The sequence below is a fragment of the Argiope bruennichi genome, chromosome X1 (assembly GCF_947563725.1).
Source record: "Argiope bruennichi chromosome X1, qqArgBrue1.1, whole genome shotgun sequence".
Classification (NCBI taxonomy): domain Eukaryota; kingdom Metazoa; phylum Arthropoda; class Arachnida; order Araneae; family Araneidae; genus Argiope; species Argiope bruennichi.
Window position 1 is genome coordinate 59,199,502 of NC_079162.1, and position 18,855 is coordinate 59,218,356.

Sequence of the window (18,855 nt, forward strand, 5' to 3'; positions counted from 1 at the left end):
CTCTGCGCCGAGGAATTTGCGCACGTGGGCGACATTTACGTGATAGGCCTGTAAAAAGGAGGGCAACACTGCCTACCGAAAATTCTATAATTCGTATGGACAGCTCTGAGTGGATGCGTTTGCGCACGTGGGCGGAATTCTGCTGGTTGGTCTGCTTACAGAGACCTTATGGCCCTCCCATCTCAATACGGTCCAATCAGGTGCAAGCTCTTGAGATGACGTAGTTATTCTGTGGATAAGTGTGGGGGGGAGGTACGATGGGACCCCTCCCCCCTCCGAACTGCTTTAAAAATCAATTTAATTATTTTCCTCTAGAGTCAAAAATCAACTACCCGATAATTAAAGTAATTTTTTTTCTACTATTAAAGTTACAGTCAATGGAAAGAACCATGAATTGAGGCCCGATAACGAATAAATAGAAATAAATATATAGAGACAAACGTAACACCTGTTGCTTTTGAGATCGATTATGGAAACGTTTCATTGAAAAAAAGTATTTCGATATGCTTGTTTTAACAAAGAATATCTTAAATATACCTTAACGTTAAAATTAGTTTAATTTAATTAATGCTTTTCTTTTTAAAGTTTTTTATAAAGGTGGTTTTGAAATGACATCATAATTTTGAAATTTGGTCAGATGATGATAACGATATCTGAGTAAGAACTTCTTTAGTTCTATGTACCATCATTTTTGACTAGTTGAAAAGTAAAACCAGACATTAATATCAGCGCTATGGTAAATATGACCACAGTAAAGCAACAAGTGCCATGACTTCGCGTTCGGGTTATCGGAATGGCTAAGCGGTTACGAAACTTCAAAAAACCGCTGTGAAGAACGTAAAATGGCTCCATTACGGAGCGGTATATATATCAGCCCTTCAAAAATCAATATGTAAATAACAATATGTATTACTTATTTACATCACATTTACCCTCAAACGTTCTGAGAAATACGAACAATTTATAAAAATTATCATTTTCAGAAATTAACTTTAAACAAACAATGAGAATATTTAAAAATTCAATAAAGTTTCGAAACATTCAATACATTTCAATACATAAACATGATTAAAAATTAAATACATATCATTTTAATACAAACTCCGAAGTGGCAGTTTCTAATATTAGCTGTTACAAAATTTAATGAATTCATGGCTAAAAGGAATAAATAATGTTTCATCAATTTCGAATTTTCATTCCTTTCCGAGTTAAATATTTCATAAATTTCATTTTAAAAGAAATTCCACATAACAATACCTGATTCAAAATGCTTATAAAAAACATTAGAAGATAGGTTAATTTTATGTCAATAACTGGAGAAATTCAAACTCCGAAATGACTTTTGAATTCTACTGATAGTTAAATTTCCAAATTTTCAAAAAATTTTAACTCTTTAAAGCGTAGATATAATTTTAAAAAAAATCTATGTTCCGTTTTATTTATTATTTTTTTATAACTCTTTCCTCTCTGGGAAAAAAAATTTAAAGAAATGAAAATTTTCTAATTTAATAAATTCCTTCTAAAAAAATAAACATTCTTTCGAACATTCAAACATTCGAAGCATTAAATAAACATTCTTAATCAACTAAGACTACATTCATAAAATATAATTAATACAACAAAGCAAAATGATTAACGAGCATTCATCTAACGGATTTTTTCAATCGAAAATTTCCTAACTTATTAAATTCCTTCATAAAAAGTAAACATTCCTTTTAAATTGAAACTTAATTAACCAAGACTATGTAATCAACCGAGACTCGTAAAAAGTAATTAATACAACAAAGCAAAATGATTAACGAACATTCATCGCATTATCTTTTCGGTGTTTTATCACTAAGAGAAAGCGGAAAACAACTTGCCTATCCGAAGTCAGGAGGAACCTTTAGAAGATGCTTTCAGGGAGAGAGTCAGGAGCGAAGTGTAATGTTTCGCTCTCAGGTATGTCTTAAGTATACCTTTCGCGCCGATAAATTTGCGCACGTGGGTGACATTCTCCTGATAGGTTCGCAAGAAAATGGGAGGGTCCTCACACCGAAAATATCTGTACTTTCTATGGATAGCTCTGAGTCGATATGTTTGCGCACGTGGGCGACATTCCTGTCATTGGTTTCCTTACAGGAGATTTTGTCCCCCCTCCAACAGAAAATTATCCATTCAAATTGCTCCTGATGACGTATTTATTCTCTGGGACGGGGGGGGGGTATTGGGAGCCCCACCTCACGGTAAGCACCATGAATTGTTCGTTGGAAATAATAAATACATAGAGATCATACACAGACAAATATGACATTAGTAAAAGTAGCAGTTGGTAGCGAATAAGGAAAGTTTTCGATAAGAATAATAATTTCGGTATATTAGCTTTAAAAAATATATATTTTTTATACTTGGTTTTATTTAATGCCTGCTTTTGAAATGGCATAAGGGCTGTTTTGGAGCGATCGCCATAATTTCAAATGGTGAACAGATTACGATATGTAAGTCAGCACTTATAAAGCTTTTAAAAACACTACTACAAATAAAGCCTTTTAATAAGAAATAAGCTCTTTTGCTTCAGTTTTTCCCTTTAAATGAATTTTCTTACGACTCAAACAAAGAGTTTCCGTATAGCTCAGAATAATTAATTTAATTCTTATTTCTCAAAGTCCATTATTTTTCATTATATATTAAACTTTGCATGATTAAAATGATGCATTATTAAAAAAATTAGTCAAATAATTGTGGCTAAATTTTTTTTAAATAAATGATTAACTCTCTTGGAATAATTCTTTCAGTTTTTGATTAAAATCTGATGTTTTGTGAAGCCAAGGGCTTAAAATTTGCTTTTTCTTATTTCGAGCTTGCAGCGAAGTATATGATAAAATTAATGAAATAATGAAATGTAATCTTGATTATATATATAAATTGATTTTGCATTATATATTAAGAATTAATTCTTCATTAAATATTTTTATCAATATTTATGTATAAAAGATGATAGCACTCATTTATGCCATTTCGAAAACGCATCCTTAAATAGAAAAAATTCACTTTCTGAACAACGTTTGAAATTTCGAAAGTAATTAGAACGTCGAACTCCAACTTCTCAAAACATATATTTAATTTTTTAGATATCTAGATTGTTTTTTTTTTCCTCTGTGAATTTCTTCTACTTAGAACAAAAATTACAAATTATAAAATAAATCAATCATTTAATTCTATAAACGCCTTCGTAAAAGGCAAATTTACTTTTTAAGTTTAAAATTAATCATTGAGAAATATAGTTTCAAATAATGTCAATAAATTAACGAAATGAAATGGCTAATGAATATTCATTACGTCGAGTCTTCGAAATTTTATCGTTAAGACTACGTAAAAAGAAACTTGCCTGGTTGAGAATCGGGAGAGTTGTTCCGGAAAATGGAGAGTTGCTTCCAGGTCGAGGAACAAGGTAAAAGTGGCAGGTCTACTCTCAGAATGCCACAAGGAAAGCTCTGCGCCGATAGTTTCACGCACGGGGGCGATATTCATGTTATTGGTCCCCTTATAGAAGGTTTTGTCCCTCCCAATCTAAAACGGCCCAATCAAGATTTCTTCCGAAATGACGCATTTGTTCACTAGATGAGGGGGGAGGGGGTGGAACTCTGAGTTATTTTTAAAATAACTTGAATTATTTTTTCTGCGGTGGGAATTAACTGCTCAAAAGTCAAAGACAAAGTTTTGGTGTTGTTATTCAAGCTATAATCACGGGAAAGCATACTGAATAAAAGTTCAATAACAAATATATAGGACATATATATATTATAGCTTTAAAAAAACATATTTTGCTTATGTCTTTAATGAATGCTTCTGTTCGAAATTATACAAAGGCTGTTTCGGAGCGAACGTTAACATTTCGACCGTTTACCGTTTTTAACGCTTTTTTATACTCTAATATAAATGAAACCTTTTCCCCACTGTACTTTACCTTTCAGTATATATTAAACCATGTAATAAATCTACTTATAAAAAAGCAGCATAATTGCTTATGCATTAATTATTTAAAATGATATTTCATTATTTCTCAGGGAAAATAATTCTTGCAGCTATTCATTAAAAATCTCACGCTTCGTGAAAGCAAATACTTAATATTTGCTTTTCTCGTTTCGGGCTTGTAACGACATGAATTAAAGAAAATTCAACATAATTAGATAATTATGTAATCAATAATAATGATTTTCATTTCAGAACAATTTTTAATTGTTAATGCTTCGAAAAATGTGTTGATTTCGATTATAAAATTCGGATTCTTTTCCATTTTTTTTTTTTTTTTGAAAAGAGGGGAAAAGAGTGAAGAATTAATTTTTTAAGTTTAAATTAAAAATATACTATTGATATTTTTTCTTCATTTGAAGGGAAAATTGTGGCTTTTAAAAGAACCATATCAACAGAAAATTAACGTTTAACGATATTCGGAAATAAGCAGAAACTTTTTAAAAATTCAGTTAAGATTTTTAAAAATGCAACGAATGTCAATACATATATATTAATAAAATATAAATACGAATTCATAGTTCTATTACAAGCACCAGTGAACGGTTTTTCGAATCTTATTGACTCTAAATGGACTGCGATTTATCAATTCCAAATTTGCATTCTATTTACAATTAACTAAATCCTTTTAAACACTTAAAACCTTTTACATTAATAATTCTTATAGCAAAAAACTTAATAGAAAAAAGATAAGAAGATAGCCAATATACCATTTAAAAATTGCACCATTAGATGGAAAAATTCAATTTCCGTACTCTTTTTTTAAAATTTGACCAATAACCATATTTAGAAAATGATTGTAGCAATTTATGCCTATTTTTAAAGAGCATTATTTACCAGAAAAATTTAATTAACAAACTACATTTAAATTCAACGAATATTCAAGTATCCAAAATGATTAGAGAAAAAAAGGTCGACCATATGTATTTTTAAAGAAATTTAGATTTCCTTCACACTGATTAATAAATCTCTTCAATAATTTATCATTAAGAGAAAAGGGGCAAACTTGCCTGGATTTCCAAATTTTGCAGCTCTTTGAGTTGAATGTTGCTCTCAGACGAAGAGAAGGATCGAACTAGAAAGGATTGTTGCTAGGTAAGACGAATGCAGAGTTTTGAGTTGGTGGGTTTGCGCACGTAGGCGCTATACTAGCGATTGGTTAGTAAAAAGATGGTGATCCACCCAAATCTAAATAATCGAATCCAATTCGTCCTAAAATATTGTTTTTAATTTTTAGATGGGAGGAGAGAGATGGATCACCTGACTTGTTTCCAAAATAAATAATTTTTTTTCTTCTACTGTTTGAGTCCATTTCGCGAAGCTAAAATAGTGGATTAATGATTGTTATCAACGTTAAATCAATGGGTAGTCTAAATTAATTCATATATTCATAATGTGTAAATAATCACATAGGCAGATAAATGAGAAATAAAGGGCTTTTAAGTTTAGATAACATTTCACAGTGCTTGTGATATTTTTTTTCCAATAAAGAATTATTTTGACATTTTTTTAACAAAGAGCATATTTAATACATGGCTGATCATTTAAAGTTTTACTTAATGAAATTAATCGATCTGAAGCTACATGTGGCAGTTTTGAAGTGGAGCCATAATTTTGAACTTTAGTCAGATGATGATGACGAATCAACCCCTTTCACTCATTTTACTCAATCAAATGAAATAAACACCTTTTTATCCAAAATTACATGACCCGTCATCGTTATTTGATTATTTTTTCAACAATTTAACCCCTTATCTTCTTTTAATGTTGGTTTCATGGTAACCACGACAGCGAAGAAACTACCCTCCGCTGTACCGCTCGGACATCCAGACTATGTCAAAAAATTCAAAACGAGTACTGTAGTGAATGCAAAATAACCCCTACCATGGGGAAATAGTGTCATGTTTTCTTTTTACGCAGTGGCTCGAATTATCATCGGAATGAGGTTAACTTAACCCCCATTCCATTATTTTGATCACCAAGGAAGCAAGAACCTTCTTAATTGCACGGTAAAGTCTCATTCCCATTGATTGAGATACCCCTTAATAGGATTGGTCTCGTAGTAGTGCCAGCAACCCAAACCAAATAAATACAGTTGGAGAGATAGAGCTCCCAACTCTTATTTAATATTATATCTATATTCTGAAATGTTAAAAAAATATGTTTACAAAGATGGAGACTTTTTGCTTCTTTATTTAGAATTTAGAAGTATTAAGCGTTAACATTTCGGAAGATCCTCCAAACTGAGGTTTATTTTTGATATTTAGAAAACGGTTCACCAATGGTTTACTCAGCATTGAGCTGATAGCAACAGTAAGGTAAAATGCGTATTTTAAAATATTCTGAATATCAATCTTTAACTCATTTCACCTTAACTTTTCAATTAAAGTTTAATTATTAATAATTTGTATGTCGATATTTAAAATCCCTATGCATAGAGATTATGATAATAATTTATCGGAATGTGAAAAAAATAATTTTTACGAATATTTTTAATTTTTATGAAAAGACTTATTGATGAGTCTTTCCGACCTGCAAGATCCTTTTATTATGTGCACACAAGGGATTTTTTTTTCATGTTTTGAATAAATTGTTTATTACATTTGAATAACATTTTTTTTGGATTGATAGCGAGAAGAATTTAAGTGATTAATGTAATAAATGAATCAAAAATAAACAAAGCGAATTAGTTTTTAAAAACTTATAGTACTTGGGAAAAATAACGCTTTTTCAAATTCAATAAAATATTCTAAATAGTTTTACGAGGAAATTTCAAGAAAGATGAGAATTTTTCACTTTTCTGCTTACAAAATTGCACTTCTTATAATTTTATAAATATATGATTGGCTGCCACAGAAATTAAAGGAATAAAGGTAATTAGGAAATTAACAGAATCTCACTTATATTTATCGCTACATGCAGTTTGATACATTAAAAAATGATTCAAATTTACGTGCTATTAGAAGAATTTGTCTTGCAATTTTACTATCCGCCTTTGGGTGTTACAGTGAAAACCCGAAATTAGTCAAAACGGAATAAACTCGGGAAAACGCGTTTTAACTAACAGCGCTTGGGAGAACCCGAATTAACTAGGGAAAACGCGTTCTAACTAACAGTGCTAGTGACATCCCATTTTATTCGTGTTTTGACTGATTTATTAGACAATATTATATGTATCTATCCTAAATTATTGTATTTACTTATACTTATTAATACAGTGTTTGAAGAAAAAACCTATCATTGAAGAAAAATATGTTTTATTTGGGTATTGTTTAATGCAGTACCGTTATTACAAATTACTTATTTCGACAAAGCAAACTACTGTGACACTTCGAATTGCAAAGAGAACCATTTTTCATGCAGAAACATCTCTTTGAAGAAAAATCTTTTTTACAAGAAATGGGATAAACCCTTGTCCAGTTCCTACAGCTGGTTTTCTTGCTGCTGTCCTCTACGAAATTTCTTGATTCGGTACTCGTTCTTGTGTCAAGAAAATTTGCGGCAATACATTGAATTCAGAACTGGAAACCAGTGAATATGATAAACTTTTGCACCAAACTAGTACTCTGATTATCTGTGGTCTACAATATCAGGAAATAAACTAGTAAGAAAATCGGTTCCCCCTAGGGCTCTCAGTTAGAACTCGTTTTCTCTAGTTAATTTGGGTTCCCCCTTGCGCTGTTAGTTAAAACGCGTTTTGACTAACAGCACTAATTTTACCTAGTTAATTCGGGTTTTTTCTGTGGGATTTTCAGAAATGGCATAAATTGCAGCTGTCACTTCGGAAAATCGAATATTGGAAAAATTTTAAAGGCAATTAAGAAATTGATTTTTTCTGAATTGATTTGCACAATTAAGTTTGCTTTCAAAAAGAAATTAACTTTATATAAGTTTGATAACTTTTTTAACTGAAAAAGTTGACAATAATGAGAAAAAAAGATAATTAAGAGTTACAAAAATTCCATATGCATTTTACGACTTTAATTAAAAGAAACATTACTTGCCAGATTTAACCAGGTATTAAATATTAATAGGAGAGTGTTTTAATAATTACTTTCTGTAGAATAATTTTGTCGATACTCATTTACAATTTTGGTTGCTTTGATTATTTCTCTTGGGCACTTTTTTATGACTAATTTGTATTTGAAAAATTGCTTTTGAAAGAAAATGCCTTTATTTCATCTGTGATAATTCTGCTAACAAAATAGGTGGGGTTAAGATTAAATATTACTTTCGGGATTAAATAATTAAAAAGAAGAAAATACAATTTTCTTTTCTCAAAGGTATCTGAAAAATATTTGGCTTTTGGTAACAATACAGGAATACTTCGTTATTTTTTATGCGTAAATTTTACATGAAAAGAATTTGAACAAATAATTTCATTTCGAGCGCGCGTGTGTGCGTACGTGTGAATTTTTTAGTTTTCTAAAAGTTTCGTAATTACATGGTTTCCTTGTAATTTTACCTTTTAGGGTGTGAGAGCTAATAATTTCACACAGAACAAAAATGATATATTGGCAATTTTTTTAAAAACTACGTAAGAACAAAATACTTTCACAAGGTATCATTTTTTCGGTTTTCTGTCTTCCTATTTACCTATTTCTCAGTATGTAATACATTTTATTATATATTAAACCATGCACGACTTAAAGACTAAATAAATATTTTTGTTAGCAAAAGCAAGACAATTGCTTATTTATTGAATGAATAACAGAACTATTCTAATTGGAAATTTAATTTATAATTAAAAATCCGATTCTTCAAGAATCATTTAATGTTTGTATTTTGTTTCAATTTTGTAATGAAATAAATTAATAGTAATAAAGCGTAGTGTGATAGTTATATAATCAATAACTAGAATTTCCAAATTTATCATCTTTTGGACACAAAGATTACAGCATGTGATTATGTTGAAAATAACAGATGATGATAATATTAATAAATAATGGCAATAATAATAATAAATCTCTTGGAGGCTTTATAAAGATAATGTTTCTGTTTTTGTATAAATTCTTAGTTTGAACTTTCGGTAAAGGCGGTTAATACCATATCAGTTTAAAATTTTCTTTTAATAGTAGCTATTAATCATTATTAAAACTTTCTAACAGCAGAAATTAAATTTAGAATTAAAGAAATTAAACAGAAATTAAGGAAATAAATAAAAAACCGTTTTTTTTTTCTTACTTTAATAGTGTTTTGATAAATAGTCGTTTGAAGGGAAAAATATTAATTAATTGTGTAAGGGAGATATTTATTGATTTATTCGACTGATAAATCAAGCACATAATATCATTATTTTTATAAAAAACATATTTCTCTGTTTTTGTACAAGTTATAACGCTAGCGTTTGAAGAAATGAACGTTAAAGTGGCAGTACAAGCAAATATTTCGCAACGTCAGTTGAATATTCATTTCATAAATGCAGCATTTTTGAATAATCGATACTCTTTGCCTTGTCATTGATTTATTTTGTCTTGAACATCTTTTCAATGGCATGTATCAAATAAAGAATAATGCAGGTATTATTGAATTTTGAATATGCTATATCGTGATTTTATTATCATTATTATAATTATTTTTTTCCGTGCTTTTATCAAATGCAGTCATGGAATTCTTTCGGATATAAGGCAGATAATATCAAAAGAAAAAATCGCTGCTAACTTAAAAAATGTTTTATTTCTAATTGTATGATATAATTTTAATTCTAATTCGCATTTTTTTATACTAAAAATATAATCTTCTATGGATATATTTCAATAGTGCATTTTAAATTATTCACGTTAAATGTATCATGTAAATTTAATTTTAATTTGCAGATGCGGCTTCTGGTCCAAAATATATGAAGTAATGTCTTTTTTCTTTTATTATTGCAAACACAAAATAATTGTGTAAAAGAGGATTCTCCACATTTAAGAGCTTTCACATTATGCAGAATATTTAAAATTATTCGTCGTCTCTTCTTCACAAAGCGGTAATGAGCTTAGTAATCACAGTACATATCCAGAAATGATGTTACTCGAAAATATACCATTCCAGAAAGTCATTTTCAATTTAATTCCTTTGCTACTATGTTAGTTTTCCCTTTTGAAGAGGACTGGTTTTTTTACTGGCCATTAGCGGAATAATTGATTACATTTCCTCGAATAATGTTTATTTTTTAAAATAACTAACTTAATACTTTTGACGGAAATTGTAGAAACCTGCTTGTTATTGCGAAATTATTTTCAACTCTACGATATTTTAGAAAGAAGCGCAAAATCTTTCAAGCTAAAAGGAAATATTATGCTTTGTGATATTTTCAGATAACTTTTGTTTATTCTGTATAATGAAAGCATTGGAATAAAATATAGGCTACATACTGACATTTAACTTGGCAGTCTTCAGCGCCAAATAGAAGATTCAGAGTAATTGTGAAAAGAAAGTTATAAAATGAGAGAACGACGGAAGTCAATGTAGTACAAGAGTCATTTTAGGACGCTAATATTTTAATACCTTTATAAATTAAATCTGCCAAAGTTTTCATGGCCGTCTATGACTTTTTGCGAATGAAATAGCTACACCCAGCATGCATAGATTAGGAAACCGCTATAAACATCTTAAATGAAAACTTTATTCATCTAAGTAGCTTGTATACACAGCGGAAGATTTAAATTAATGTGGACAACCGTCAAGCAATAATGGTCACTGAAAAGAGAGTAATATTATTCTTCTCACATTAATTCGTATAGAAATCAAATGAAGTGAGAAAACCAAATCATTGAGTGTCTTGTTAGAAAACACACTAATCCATAAAAAGCATTTTAGAAATAGGGGGAAAAATCAAGGCACCAAAGTTTTAATTTCAACGCTTACTAGGTAAAAAATCCAAACTCTCGATCGGGAGCAAATTGTTTTTATATAAATCTCTTCTTATGTCATTGATTAGCCATGCATAATCAGAGTAGGGGCAGCTACTAAGAGCCACATTTGAAACACTTCAGTATAAAACAACTTGAGAAAGAAGAATAATGGCATGATTTATTTCGAACAAGAAATGTTTAAAAGCCTAAAACTCACAACCATTAGTTTCACGAAAGTCTGGAGGAAAATTTTATAGGAAAATAAATGCGAGCACCAACGCGGTCATATTGGAAATTCCAGCCTACAACCATCGTAATAACAGAAAGAAAAGACGTTCACGAATCCTCCTCATAATATAGATTACAAACTACCAATTTCCTCTGTGAATCCGAGAGATTGATGAGAGTTGAGAAGGAGCAATAAATTATATGATCAAGTTCTATAAATCAATAAGTTATAAACTTATTGATTTATACAACTTGATCATGAAACGTAAAATTTGCGGGAACCACGGAAAACTTGCGTTAATACGGACAAGTGTTAAGCAATCAAAGTGAATGAGAAGAGAACAATACTACCTCCACCCACCACATTTCTTTAAAAAAATCAAATAAAGAGAGGAAATCAATTACTTGGACTTCTTGTCTGAAAACAAACTAACCTATATAAAGCATTTCAGCAATGTAGTGAAAAAAATTATTGCAGCAAAGTTACAACTTCATCCTCTATTAGGTAAAAAATTCAAACTATCGATAAGGGACAAATAATTTTTATATAAATCACTCCTTAGGACACTGATTAGCTTTACCTCACCAGTGTAGGAGCAGCTATTAAGAATAACATTTGAAATACTTCAGCATAAAACCACGTGAGAAATAAGAATTATGTTATGATTTATTTCGAAACAAAACATGCTTGAAAAACCTAAAACTCACTGACATTAAAGATTTTCAACAAAATCTGGCGGAATGTTTTACAGGAAAATAAAGCGAGCACGACGCAGTCATATTAGAAATTCCCACCTACGATCACCATAATAAGAGAAATAGAAGTCCACGCACTCTTCTTATATGACAGACTGCCCCCCACACCGATATCTGCTTTGTGAACCCGAGAGAATGATGAAGGGGAGAACGAGCGAAATAGCCAATAAATTATATGTTCAAGCTATATAAATCAATAAGTTTACACAATGGAAAATTCAGGTTAATACTGACAACTGTCAAACATTTATATTCACTGAGATGGGAACAATACTATGTCTACCCACGTTATTTATTAGAAAAATAAAATGAAGCTATGAAACCAAGGAGTCTTGTCAGATTATAAATTGACCTATAAGGATCATTTTAGTAATATGGTGAAAAAAAAATCAAGCCAACAAAATGTCAAATTCATGTCCTACTAGGTAAAAAATCCAAATTCTCCATAGAGTACAAATTGTATTTTTATAAACACTCCTTAGGTCGCTGATTAGCTATGCCTAAACAATGTAGTGGCAGCTACTATGAGTTAGATTTGAAACATTTCAATATAAAACAAAGTGAGAAGTAAGAATAATTCAATGGTTTATTTCGAACCAAAATATTCTTTAGAAGAACCTAAAACTCATTTCCATTAATATGTTTCAACAAAAACTGGCGGAAAGTTTTACAAGAAAATAAATGCGAATACCAATACGGTCGTATTGGAAATTCCAGCTTACAGCCATCGTAATAACAGACAGAAAAGACGCACACGCATCCTCCTTATAATATATGCTACAAATTCCAATCCCCTCTGTGAATCCGAGAGAATGACGCGAGTTGAGAACGAACGAAATGGCCAATGAATTATCTTGTCAAGTTCTATAAATCGATAAGCCTACACCGTGGAAAATTTAGGTTAATACTGACAAGTGTCAAGCAATTATAGTCACTGAGAAGAGAACAATACTATCTGCACCCACGACATTTAAAAATAAATCAAATAAAGCGAGGAAAACAAATACTTGGGCTTCTTGTCAGACAACAAACTAACTTATATAAAGCATTTCAGTAATGTGGCGAAAGAAAATCAAGGTAGCAGAGTTACAACTTCATGTTCTTCTAGGTAAAAAAATTCCAACTCTCGATGGGAGACAAATAGTTTTTATATAAATCACTCCTTAGGTCACTGATTAGCTATATCTCACCAGTGTAGGAACCGCTTCCATGAGTCACATTTGAAACACTTCAGCATAAAACAATGTAAGAAATAAGAATAAAACCATGGTTTATTTGGAACCAAAACATCCTTAAAAAACCTGAAACTCACTATCATTAAAAAGTTTCAGCAAAATCTGTCTCAAAGATTTACAGAAAAATAAATGCGAATTCTAATGCTTTCGTAATGGAAATTTCAGCCTACAACCATCGTAATAACAGAATCAGAAATTCCAGACTACAAACATCGTAATAACAGAAACAGGAGATGCTTACGGACCCTTCTTATAATATAGACTACAAACTACCAATCCCCTCTGTGAATCCGAGAGAAATGTGAGAGTTGAGAAAGAGCGAATTGGTCAATAAATTATCTCTTCAGGTTATATATATCAATCAGTTTACACCATGGAAAATTCAGATTAATAAGGACAAGTGTCAGGCAATCATAGTTACTCAGAAGGGAACAATACTATCTCCACCCACATTATTTATAAGAGAAATCAAATGAAGCGAAGAAATCAAATATGTGGGGGTCTTGTCAGATTACAAACTGACCTATAAAAAGCATTTTAGTAATATGGTGAAAAAAATCGTCAACAAAGTGTCAACTTCATGTCCTACTAGGTAAAAAATCTAAACTCTCGATGGTGGACAAATTGTTTTGATATATAAATCACTGTTTAGATCAATGATTAGCTATACCTCACCAACGTGGAGTCAGCTACTAAGAGTCACATTCGAAACACTTCAGCTTAAAACAACGTGAAAAATAAGAATAATGCTATGATTTATTTCAAACCAAAACATACTTGAGAAACCTAAAACTCACTAACATTAAAGAGTTTCAGCAAAATCTGTCGGAAAGTTTTTACAGGTAAATAAATGCGAATACCAATAGGGAGTATAAATGCGATTATTGGAAATTCATGCCTACACCCACCGTAACGACAGAAACAGAAGACGCTCACGCACCCTCCTTAAAATATACACTACCAATTGCCAATCATCTCTGTGAACCCGACAGAATGATGCAAACGAGCGAAATCTCCAATAAATTATTCGGTTAAGTTATATCAATCAGTAAGTTTACACCGTGAAAAAGTCAGGTCAATACGGACAAATGTCAAGAAGTCATAGTAACTGAGAATAGAACAATATTATCGCCACTTATTTATAGGAGAAATAAAATGAAACGCAGAAACTACATACTTGGGCGTCTTTTCAGATAACCATCTAACCTATAAAAAGCATTTTAGTAATGTGGTGAAAAAAATCAAAGCGATAAATTGTTAACTTCATTCTCTACTAGGTAAAAAATCTAGACTCTTGAAAGAGGAAAAATTGTTTTTATATAGATCACTATCTATATAAAAACAATTTTTCCTTAGGGCATTGATTAGCTATGCGTAACCAGTGCATGGGTAGCTGCTAAGAGTCACATTTGAAACATTTCAGCATAAAACAACGTAGGGTTTCAACGTAGAAAACAAGAAATAAGAATAATGTCACGGTTTTTCGAATCAAAACATACTTAAGAAACTTAAAATTTACTACCATTTAAGAGTTTCAGTAAAAACTAGGGACAATTTTGCAGAAAAACGACGCGAATATCAAAGTGGTCGTATTCCAGCATAATAACAGAAGCGGAATAAGTCCACGCATCCTCCTTATAAGGCAGACTACTGCCCCCCCTTGAGGTCCCCTCTGGTGAACCCGAGAGAATGATGAAAGTTGAAAACGAGCGAAATGATCAATAAATTATCTGGAATCATATAAATCAACAAGTGGTTTTTCCTTTCATCTTCCATCTGTTCTCACTTATATTGTTATTATATTTTAATGGATGAAGATTTCTTGATTTTACAATAATTGTTATTATATAGCATTTAAATTTAAGCGCAATTCTTTGTCATGTATTATTCCCCGCATTTCACTATCAAGCAAATGATAAAAGATCGCCGAGTCTACGCGCTTCCGCAGACCTACCTGCCTTTCCTCCCGCATGACGAGTATTCTTCATCACTCCCCAATACCTGTAAAACGCTCTTCTTTATCATAACACAGACTGAGCAACGAAGCAATACTAGAGATTAACATTGTTATATCTCCGAGAACTATGTGCAGTTACAGTTATTTAATATCGATTTGCTGCTTGCTTCTGTCTTATTGATTTTTGCTAGTACTGTCTTATGGTATATATTTGCTACCTGAGTTTTATATTTTGAAGTGGAATAAAGTAACATAAATCGATATCGAGCTGATCAGATTTTTCAAACATATCAAACGAACAGGTATTCCGTAACAATATATAAATGCATCGTGGAAACAGAGATAGAACCAATTAAACACTTACAATGATTACAATTCTTCAGTGTTTGAAGTCTTTCAGAATCGATCTTGCCATTTCTCTCAAAAAGAAATCATTTTTCAACTAACTAAACAAATTCGATGGTAGAATCTCATTTAGAATGATTCTCAGATGAACGAGAAAGTTTACATGTTAAGTTACTTATGGCTTTAAATTCAGTAAAACATTCTTAAATACCATTGATATTTAAAAAGCATCCTTCAAATAACAAAACATTCAACTTTCAAAATCTTTCTTATATTGTTTATATATTCATAATCATGCAAAGATAATTCAATGTCTCTTAACCACACTCAAATGAAGGTAAGACGTGAATGCTGGAATTAAATAGTTGCTCTTTTATTCAACAATCATAAAGATAGATTGGAAATTTGCACTATTGTAAATAAATTATCTTAAATAAAGTTCCTTAAAATTAGGCTATAAACCCAAAAAAAAATCATAAAGAAACTCTAAAAGATCTACTATTATTCTTAAAAATAAACTGCAACTGGATTTAAAACATTACTAAAATTCATGAAATATTTTTTAAAGTCTTACATTAATACATGTCAATACTTTTTAAAATTTCGCTCCTATCCTTCTCCTTAGTTCCTAAGTTGTTTTATCTTATAAGATGCACCTTGAATTAAAAATAAAGTCAATAAAAAGTGTTATTATTCTCAGCTGAAATAGAGCGTTTAACAAGAAATGATTCACTCAAAACTCCGAAAATAGACAGGTCGTCGAATCGGCATCTCTGGTTGGATTTTGTTTTACCAGACGCATCCGACGACGATAGCGGCATAACGTGCCACCAACCTCGGGAACAAGAATTCAAATCTATCGTACTGGACTCAGCTGGCTTAAATAAACGAATCGTATCTTCAAAGATTTAAAATTCCGACATCAATTCCGTTTACTATATTGGTATAGCTTCAAAAGAGATGGTTACATAAAAAAATCAGTTTTTTTGGAATATCTTTCAAAATGAATGTCGTTGATAGCTGAATTTCAGATAAATTAATTCATCTTTTTCCATTTCATATCCAGATGTTTTAATTATCCAATTGTTAAAAAAAACCCTATAATTTAATAAGAAAATTACTACTCTTCATTTTATTCCATATCAATTAAAAAACTATGAAAAATTATTGATACGATTAAATTCTTCATTTGCTTTCAAACGAAAATCGAGTAAATACTGAAAATATTGTTGAATTCTCAAGCGAAAAGTTTCAGTTTATCAGAGTCAAACTAATATTATGAATATTAAATTGATTTCCAAACTATGAAAACTAATAAAAACAGTTCCTTTACCTTATCTTAAAAACCTACTCATCTCCTTTCCTTAATTGAAAAAAAAAGTCAATAGTAAAGGACATTATTCTCCGCTGAAGTAATGCGCCTGACGTGAAACGCTTCACGCGAAACTCCGAAAGTAGACAGGCCGTAGAAGCGACATGTTTAGCTGGATATCGTTTGACCGCTCATATCCGAGGACGATAGCGGCGATAAATGTACCACCTACCTCGGGAACAAGCCTTTAAATCTATCGTACTGAACAAAGCTTGTTTAAATTAACGAACCCTTATCTTACCAGATTAAAAATTGCAAAGTCAACTCCGTTAACTGCTCTAATGTAGTTTCAAAAAAGGTGGTTGCACGTCAAATAAATTTCCTGGCCTATCTTTCAAAATTAATATCTTTAATAATTGAATTTGAGAGAAAGTATTTTTTTTTTTCTGTTACATATTCAAATGTTTAAATTATCCAACTGTTTAATATCCCTTGTATTTTAATAAAAATAAAATTACTACTATTAATTGCATCCTTACAATAGTAAAATTATAAAACCTTATTGAAACAGCTAAATTCTCCATTTTTTTAAAAAATGGAAAGCTACATTAAACATTAAGACTCAAACATTAAGTTTTTATCAGAGCTGAAGTATTTTTATGATAATTTATTTGATTTTCAAATTATAAAAGCTAATAAAAAGGCTTCTTCGTCTAATCTTACTTAAAAGGAAACTAATGAAATTTTTAAAGCACCCTTGTACTGTTAAGTATAAACAAATATTTTTGGTATTGTTTTCTTCCGTACATACATGAACTATTATGAAAATAAGTTAAAATTTCAACGTATATTAAATTTTTCAAAGCCCTTGTTATTCTTAAAAGTTCCTTTACCTTCTCTTTCCTTAAAAGGATCCTAATGAAAGGTTCGAAATAGTAGTCTGCTATCTATCAGTATTCCATTGATTTATTTCGTCTAGCTTTTTAATGTACCGTTGGAACTAGTCTAATGGCAAAATTACTCTACCTTAAAGCATTGCTGTCACGTAAAACATCGTAAGCATCGTTCAGCTATTCCGATGTCCGTTTTGAAATTCTGTTTATTATGAAATTATCAAAACTAATTTTATGATAACTTTCGCCTTTTCTTTTTTTATATGAAGCCTAAAAGATTTTAAAAGCATTACTGCAGCATTTAACGAAACCATAAATTTCGAAAACATTTGAATGGGTTTTTGAACTATTCTTGTGAATATTTAGAAATTTCATTTTAAATTTATCTGAATTATGACTTGCTGTTGCGGCAGTGAATCACTCAAGCCAATTATCAAACCTAAATTATTACTTATTTTTATTGTTTAAAAAACGGAAATTCATACAATTAAATTACTGTTATGTGTAAATGATTATTGACTTCTTTAGGGGTAACGTATTAAAAATAAATAAACACTTCAATACCTCTAGCTCTCTTTCTTCCTTTCTTTATTTTTTCTTTTTGAATTCATTTATTCTGACTTTACGCATCGTTGAAACATACTGATGATAATTTAAGAAATATATTACTTTTAAAACTATTTTAATGGTAAAATAATTTTTCTCTTTTTCTTCTACAAAATAAAACTAACGACCCCTTGAACTGAATAACATGTGTATCATTTAGACCTTAGAATATTCAATTCCACTTATCCCAGTTCATCAGACATTGCTGAAATATCCTGAGATTTATTTAATATGCATTTTTCCTTTAAAAGTGTATAAGTTTTCTTTATAAAGGATAACTGCATTCATTTACCTTTAGAGGAAGCATAGGGAAAATTGTATGTCCTTCGCTTTACGACTGAAACTATCGGAATCGTGTCCTTTGAAAATTATTAAACTTATGTGGTAAGAAAAATGGCGCTTACCTCTGCAAACCGACATTAGAACGCATTGCTGAAATGTTCCGATAATATATTAAAAATTATATTTCTTTAAAAACTATTGAATATTTTTATAATATAAAAATTCCTTTCCTCTACCGTCTTCATAGAAAACTTAATAATTTTTTAAAAACTAGGATTTACCATTAAACACTGCGATTCAGAGCATTGCTGGATTCATGAAGAATTTCATATCAATGTACAACTTAAAAAAAGAGAATAAAACTTGAGACCAATTTTTTCTAAGGTAAGTG

At 30.5% G+C, this 18,855-nt stretch overlaps 1 long non-coding RNA gene across 1 annotated transcript in view; it reads left to right on the forward strand.

The window, feature by feature from the left end:
* The window catches only part of LOC129958875 (uncharacterized), a 240,028-nt gene that overhangs the window by 183,107 nt on the left and 38,066 nt on the right, over positions 1-18,855 (forward strand). The window lies entirely within an intron of this gene.